This window comes from Aegilops tauschii, chromosome 5 (assembly GCF_002575655.3).
Source record: "Aegilops tauschii subsp. strangulata cultivar AL8/78 chromosome 5, Aet v6.0, whole genome shotgun sequence".
Taxonomy (NCBI): domain Eukaryota; kingdom Viridiplantae; phylum Streptophyta; class Magnoliopsida; order Poales; family Poaceae; genus Aegilops; species Aegilops tauschii.
Window position 1 is genome coordinate 461,660,254 of NC_053039.3, and position 8,270 is coordinate 461,668,523.

Below are 8,270 nucleotides of genomic sequence, written 5' to 3' on the forward strand. Positions count from 1 at the left end.
TGGAATCATCCAGAACACTCAGAAGAGCGCCTTTAAAGAGAGTATCGATCTTCTCAAAAGCTTCTAGTTGTGCTGGATTAAAATCGCTCTCAGGCTTACCCTTGGTGGCGTCATAGCAGCCCATGGTCTGAAACCAGTAGACTGCTCTCACGCGCCACCTCTTATATTGCGCCCCCTTAAAGGCAGGCGGCTGCGCAGCAAAACCACTCGGAGTAAATTGCCTATAAGCAGGTTTTTGGATTGTTGGAAATATGAGCAAATTACTACGAGATTTAATCCGAATAAACAGAAGATAAATCATGACTACAGTAGCAGAGATTAAACTAATCATGCGAACTAGCATAGCAGATGAACAGATCACATCTAGGGCACATACTAGAAACATGAATTCTACCACGATCTCGAACAGGAAGGATAGAATCACATACGGTGCAGCGGGAGCAGCACCGCCGGCGTTGACGTTGTCGCCCATGTCGTCGAGGATGAGGTTGCCGAGGTCAGGGAAGAAGTCGTCGTTCGCGAAGTCGTCGCTGCCAACAGTCGCGCGAGTGCGCTTCCCAAAAACCTGATCGCCCCTCTCCCGTACAGGATCACGAGAGGCGGGGTTCCGGAGGCCTGCTGTCCCTTTTTCCGGTGCACGCCGAAAGGAGGGATGGAGAAGACTTGCTTAGCGGCGCAATGATCTGGAACGGTGGTGAGAAACCATACGAAGCGGCGGCGGCTAGGGTAGACGTCTGCCTGACTATATAGTGCGGGCCGGTAGGTCGTGGGAGTAAACTCGCAATCCGCATAGCTCTGTCCTCGGCTCGGCTCAATCCCGCAACCCGCGGCGCGGTGCGTCGTGACGAGGCGTGGCGTGGCGAGGCGAGCGAGGAGGAGGAGCGCGCGTGTAGGTCTCCTCTTCTCATCCTCATACAAGTGGTATAAGAGCTCACCCTATAAAGAGGTGCAACTCTCTCTCAACTTATGAGGTGGGACTAAACTTTGCCTCACTCACTTCACTCACATGTGTGCATGAATGGGCTAAGATAATTTCAGAATTTTAGTTGGGTTTTGGGCCAAAAGCCCACTAGCAAATTTCAACACACCTCATATCCCACCACCCGAGCCGTGCCCCATAGGCTCTCCATGGGTGCGAGCAATGAACCGACCGACATGCTCCAACTACCAACAGAGCCGCCAGTGACCGGAATGACCAAATCAATTAGGGAGCCACCAGGTCGGAGAAGAGGTGTAGCGGGAGCAAACCACGTCGACGACCGGCACCCCTGCCGGTGACGGGTGGCCCGACCGCATTGGCGCTGTTAGGATTAATTAATTAGTTTAATTAATGGAAATCTCTGTTAGCAAACCGACATGCGGTTTTCTCTCCCGTTGGGTCACGTCCTATTGTAACGGACGCGCCCGATCCCATCTCTTGTAAACGTCGTGTCTGTGCGACGCGCCCCTTCCAGGGGTATATATTTGTACATCATCACAATCAATCTAGATCAGTGATTACTGTTCATTCTTCACACGTTATCACGCACGTCTCTCAGCGAGAGCGACAGGCCACATGAATCTCGTCGGAGAAGAACTCGGAGCGAACTTCAAGGAATAATACAATGGAGGAGGAAATGTGTTTAGTGGATAGTGGATCTACTAACACGATACTTAGGGAGATGAAGTATTTCCAAACACTACTAGAAAAAGGGCTATAGATGGGATTGACACTAATGGCGCACCAGACAAGCGGTGCGCCATTAGTATATACTAATGGCGCACCACCTTCTGATACGCCATTAGAGTTGAAACTACTAATGGCGCACCTGGCCCAGGGTGCGCCATTAGTATAAATTTTTTATTAACTAGTGCGCCTGTTCAAACATACTAATGGCGCATCTAGAAGCAGTGCGTCATTAGTAGTTGAAACTACTAATGGCGCACCTGGCCCAGGGTGCGCCATTAGTATCAATTTTTTTTTTAACTAGTGCGCCTGTCCAAACATACTAATGGCGCATCCAGACACAGTGCGCCATTAGTAGTTGAAACTACTAATGGCGCACCTTGCCCAGGGTGCGCCATTAGTATCAATTTTTTTTAACTAGTGCGCCTGTCCAAACATACTAATGGCGCATCCAGACACAGTGCGCCATTAGTGGTTGCAACTAGTAATGGCGCACCTGGCCCAGGGTGCGCCATTAGAATCAATTTTTTTTAACTAGTGCGCCTGTCCAAACATACTAATGGCGCACCACCGGAAGGTGCGCCATTAGTAACCTGGATTACTAATGGCGCATTTAGAGTTGGTGCGCCATTAGTAAGTGGGCAGCAACAAGATATTTTGGACAGCCTCTCCTACCCACACTCACTTTCTCCCCACTTCATTCTCTCCACCTTCTCCTTGTCTCGGGTGCCTCCTCTTTTTCACCTCATTTCCACCATAGATTCATTCAATTTAAGTGGTTAAATTACCTTGTTTTGATAGGTAAGTAAGGGGGGAAGCTATATTTATGTTGTTCTCCCTACAACAATGTGCACATGCACTTTTTATGGCCTAGCTAGATCTATGTATGTTCGTGGTGTTGCATATGTTTGTGGTGTTGCATATGTGTTTGTGTTTGGAGGTGTACCGGTATTTGAAATGCGATAGTTGCCAATATTTTGCCGGAATGTTGATTCATTTCCGTTTCGGCGAGAATTTTGGCATTAAGCATTCTTTTTGGTCCTATTTTTAGGGAAAGTCATGCCAAATTTTTTCTTGGTTCTAAAATATCGTTTTGCTCTACCCCGCAGGCAACCATGGTCCGCATGATGACCGAAGGCATCGTGAATAGGTTTTTGAGGTCCGCGAAGGCCGAGATGCTTGAAAAGAACGAGACGGAGATAAGATGTCTGTGTCGAAGATGCAAGCTGAAGAGCCTTATTGCGGACCCGGAATCCTGGCAGGTGCGGGACCACCTGCTCTTGTGTGGTTTCATGGATGGCTATCGGTGGCAAGGTGATGAAGATGACTACGAAGTCGTCCATGGGGGCCGGGCAAGAAATGAGGAAGGGCAGCAAGACAACCACCGCGGCTCGGGCGGGCGAGAAGACGAAGAATCCCCAGGAGATGATCACGACGGTGATGCTGTACACAGTCATCATGTAGAAGATGCAGGACATGATGATGAGGAAGATGCCGGAGCAGACGACGGGCATGATCATGAAGATGATGATGCCGGCGGAGCAGACGACGCTGGACCATCGATGGGCTGGGTGCAGGACCCTCATATTCAAGAGCTGCTTCTCAAGCAGACGGATAACGCAAGAGCTGCCGCCCGAGAGAAAGCCAAGCTAGATCAACTGGAGATAGACGCGATTACTCCATTGTATGAAGGATGCAGGCCCGAGGATACCCGCCTGAAAGTAACGCTCATGGCTCTGGAGATGAAGGTAAAGCACAAAATGACCGACGCATGCTTCGACGAGAACATGTCATTCTGGCATGAACGTCTTCCCAAGGGGAACAAGTGCCCGACCAGTTTCGAGGAGGCGAAGAAAATCGTGTGTCCTCTGGATTTACCGCACGTGAAATACCATGTGTGCATGAACAATTGCATCATTTATCGGGACGAGCACGCGGAGTCTACCATATGTCCGCTGTGCGGCGTCACTCGATACAAGAAGAGGAAGAAAGCTCCTCGAAAAGTGGTGTGGTACTTTCCGATCACTCCTCGTCTGCAGCGGTATTTCGCGGACCCTAAGGTAGCAAAGCTCCTGCGTTGGCACGCGGATAGGGAGGAGAAGAAGCAAGAAGATGACGCAAATGATCCGGAGATAGATAAAAAAGACAAGATGCTGAGTCACCCTAAGGATGCGAGCCAGTGGCAAGCGTTGAACTTTGAAGACCTAGAATTTGGGAACGATCCAAGGAACATCGTGCTGGGCGCGAGCACCGATGGAGTCAATCCGTTTGGCAGCCAAAGAAGCACACATAGCACCTGGCCTGTGTTTGTGTGGATGTACAACCTTCCCCCCTGGTTGTGCATGAAGAGGAAGTACATTCACATGAGTATGCTAATTGAAGGACCGAAACAACCAGGGAACGACATCAATCTGTATCTGGGGCTGCTGAAAGAGGAGCTTGACACGCTGTGGAAAACGCCAGCCAATACGTGGGACGCCGCAGAGAAAGAATATTTCCCTATGAGAGCCGCACTGCTCACGACGGTGCACGACTATCTCGGTTTCGGATATCTCGCGGGGCAGGTGGTCCACGGATTTTCTGGATGCGTCAGGTGCATGGATGACACAACGTATCGCCAGCTATATAGAGATCCCGGGTCTTCGAAAACCGTGTTCATGGGACATCGAAGGTGGCTTCGCGACGATGACCCGTGGAGGAAACGCAAGGATCTGTTCGATGGTGAAACCGAACCCCGAAGACGCCCGCGTACGAGGAGCGGCGAGGAAATAGACGAGCTGTTGAAAAATTGGAAAGACTGCCCACTGCCGGGAAAGAAGCAAAAGGCGCCAGAGCCGGGAAAGAAGCGAAAGGCGCCAGAGCCGCTGCTGAAGGTATGGAAAACGAGGTCTGTTTTCTGGGACTTGCCGTACTGGAAGATCCACCGTGTGCCTCACAGCCTTGATGTCATGCATATCACGAAGAACGTGTGCGAGAGTCTGCTTGGTACCCTGCTCAACATGCCAGAGAGGACCAAAGATGGGCCGAAAGCAAGGGCAGACTTGAAATCAATGGGCATCAGGCAGGAGCTTCACGCTATATATGATGATGATGATGATGATGAGGCGAAGCAGGACACGGAAAGTCGTCGCAAAGGCAAAAAGGCCAAGAAGACCGGAAATGACTACCCTCCCGCGTGCTTCACTCTAAGTCAGGAGGAGATCGAGCAGTTTTTCACCTGCCTCGTAGGAGTAAAACTTCCTTACGGTTACGCGGGGAAGATAAGCAGATACCTAGACCTAGCGAAGCTGAAGTTCAGCGGGATGAAGTCTCACGACTGTCACGTGCTGATGACGCAGATACTTCCAGTTGCAATCCGTGGGATCATGGACGCGCACGTCCGTGAAACGCTATTTGGCCTATGCAACTTTTTCGACGTCATCTCTCGGAAGTCTGTTGGCGTGAGGCAACTCAGAAGGCTACAGGAAGAGATCGTGGTGATACTATGCGAGCTTGAGATGTACTTCCCGCCCGCATTCTTCGACGTTATGGTGCATCTGCTGGTCCATATCGTGGACGATATCATCCAACTCGGGCCGACGTTCCTGCACAGCATGATGCCGTTCGAAAGGATGAATGGTGTCATCAAAGGATACGTTCGCAACATGTCACGTCTAGAGGGAAGCATAGCCAGGGGCTTTCTGACCGAAGAGCGCATCTCCTACTGCATGAATTATCTAGGCATCGAGAACCCCGTTGGTCTGCCCGTCAACAGGCTCGCTGGATGGGGTCACCGTGAGGGTCGCCGCGAAATGCATGTCGACTTCGAGGGTCGACTCGCCGACTTTGAAAGAGCAAACCTAGTCGCGCTACAACACATAGACGTGGTCGATCCTTGGGTGGTAGAGCACAAAACCTTTATTAAGAAGACGTACAATGACCGAGGCCAACAGAGGACGGACGGAGATATACTCAAAGAGCACAACTCATGTTTCACGCGTTGGTTCAAGCAGAAGCTTCTGCCGTACCCTTTACATGAGGATTCTTCCGCGGAAGAACAACTCATATTCGCCTTGTCACAGGGCGCCGAGCACAACCTGATGACCTATGAGGCGTACGATATCAACGGCTACACATTCTACACCGAGGCCAAGGACATGAAGAGCGATGGTTATCAGAACTCCGGGGTAACGATGGAATCCTACACCGGTAACTACAAGGACAGATACTACGGAAGGATCGAGGAGATCTGGGAGCTGAGCTACGCTGGAGAGAAGGTCCCGATGTTCCGTGTCAGATGGGCCAAGAGCGTCCTAAAAGAAGACCGGTATTTCACCACCATGGTTATACCCGAAGCCAAATCCAAGACCGCAGGCGCAAACGTCACCGCGAAAAATGAGCCATGGGTACTGGCTTCCCAAGTGAACCAATGCTTCTTCATTACCGACCCGTCAAAGCCCAGTCGTGTTGTCGTGAGGAGAGGCAAAAGGAAGATCATCGGAATGGATGGAGTAGCCAATGAGCAAGACTTCGACAAGTACGGCGACCCGAGAATCGAACATGACGACGATGATGATGAAGTAGCAGCATACACCACAAGAAGAAGCAGGACCACCCTACCTAAAGGACGTCCGTTCCACAGAAGAACTCCATTTGCGAAAAAGAAGGGCAAGAAGATTGTGAACAGATAGCTAGCTAAGATCGATTGTATTTAAATCGTAGCCTTCATTTCTCGATTGTATTTCATGGGCACTTTTTGAACTATCATGAATATTTTTAAATTTCATGGACACTCGATCTCGATCCCCCTCCATCTCGATCGCTAGCTATCCCACCTCGCCAGATCCGGTCCCCCTCGCCGCCGAGCACCCTCCGGTCCACCGGCCCCCCGCACCCCGCGCACCCTCCCCCGCTCCACCGGCATTACTGTTTGATGATATTTAAAAAAAATTATTATTGTCTTATAAAAAAATTATTACTGTCTTATAAAAAATTATTACTGTCTTATAAAAAATTATTACTGTCTTATAAAAAAATTGTGGAGCCTAGGAATCGAACCCAGGACCTCCTGGTGTGAGAACTGGCTGCTGACCAGTCGAGCTAGTAGAGGGGACTTGGTGTGGATCAGGTAAGGTGGAAGATAACCTGTTGGCTCGAGCAGAAATAAAAAAAAAATACTAATGGCGCACCAGGGTGAGGTGCGCCATTAGTATGGATGTACTTATGGCGCACCGAGGGGTGGTGCGCCATTAGTATTGTGCCCTCGCCCTCGCCTATCCCCGGCCCAAACCTATCCCCTCTCTCTCCCTCGCCCTCGCCCTCGATCCCCTTCCCCTCTCCTCTCCCGACGTCGCTGCCCCGCCGCCTCGACGCCGCCCCGTCGTCCTCGTCTCCGCCCCGACGCCCCGACGCCGCTGCCCCTTCCCCTCTCCGCCCCGTCGTCCTCGTCTCCGCCCCGACGCCCCGACGCCTCGACGCCGCCCCGTCGTCCTCGTCCTCGCCCTCCTCCTCGTCCGCGCCACCGCCGCGCCGCTCCGACCTCCTCCTTGTCCCCTCCGGCCTCCTCCGCCTCCTCAGGTACTGCCCCACCTCTCCCTCCCCCTCCGGCCTCCTCCTTCCTCTCCCTCCACCACATTTGCAGGCAGCTACTGAGAGTTAGGTTTAAAGATTATTGATGGTGCTTTAAAAAACTCTAAGCATTTTGATTGATCACAAACTAAAAAAATTGACGATTATATATGTGAACCTCATGTAGTGGGAATGTCGCAAATAGCAAGTTGTACTTTTTGTCCCCAGGATGAACATGCACATAGCAGAAGTAAAAGTCAAGTTGGGAGTTGTATATTTTAGACCAAAAAGGATCTTTATTTATTTTCTTAAAAGGGTCCTTTATAGTTTATTTTTTTGTCAGTAAGAGTAAGTAGGAAGACAAGATTATGGTGGAAGTTCTTTTTCTCTCTTTCTCTGTTCTTGTGGACTGCAGGAGTGATAAAATGGTTTCTTTTGTTTTAAGCACTAAAATATTACTTGAGCACACGAGCGATAATATTTTCATTTAGTTGATAAATCATCAAACTGTTTTCTTTGCTGGAAACCATGTGTGCAATGTAGGCCAGTTTTACAACGTGAGCAATAGCATCAGCAAGGAAAGTAATATGTAATTACAGAGAGCTAAACCCATATATGTCCTCTCAAAATCTATATTCCAATGAACTGTCATTGTCTTACTATCCTTCCTATAGTATTTATAATTATTTTGAAGGAAAGCTTCACTCAACAGTTGAGAAACTTGCATGTTCCATTTAAGAGAAAATTTGAGACATGGTTTTCTATGCATTGATCTATCAATGATGTTGACAGCAAGGAATAGTGGTTCACCCAGTAGCTCAAGCTTATAGTGCACCTACATTGGACAATGAAACATTGGGGTTCCTAAGAACTTTCCATTCCGGAGCATACTAAGTTAAGACTAATTTGCACAAGCAGTATCACTAAACTATCACTTTAGAACCAGAGCATGCCTTGTGCACCCAATTTTATCTTTCCCAACGAGATGTTTCTCATTACCAACTATCATGTGAAATTTGAAAAGTTACACTATACTGCAGTCAAATATTCAGCAAAC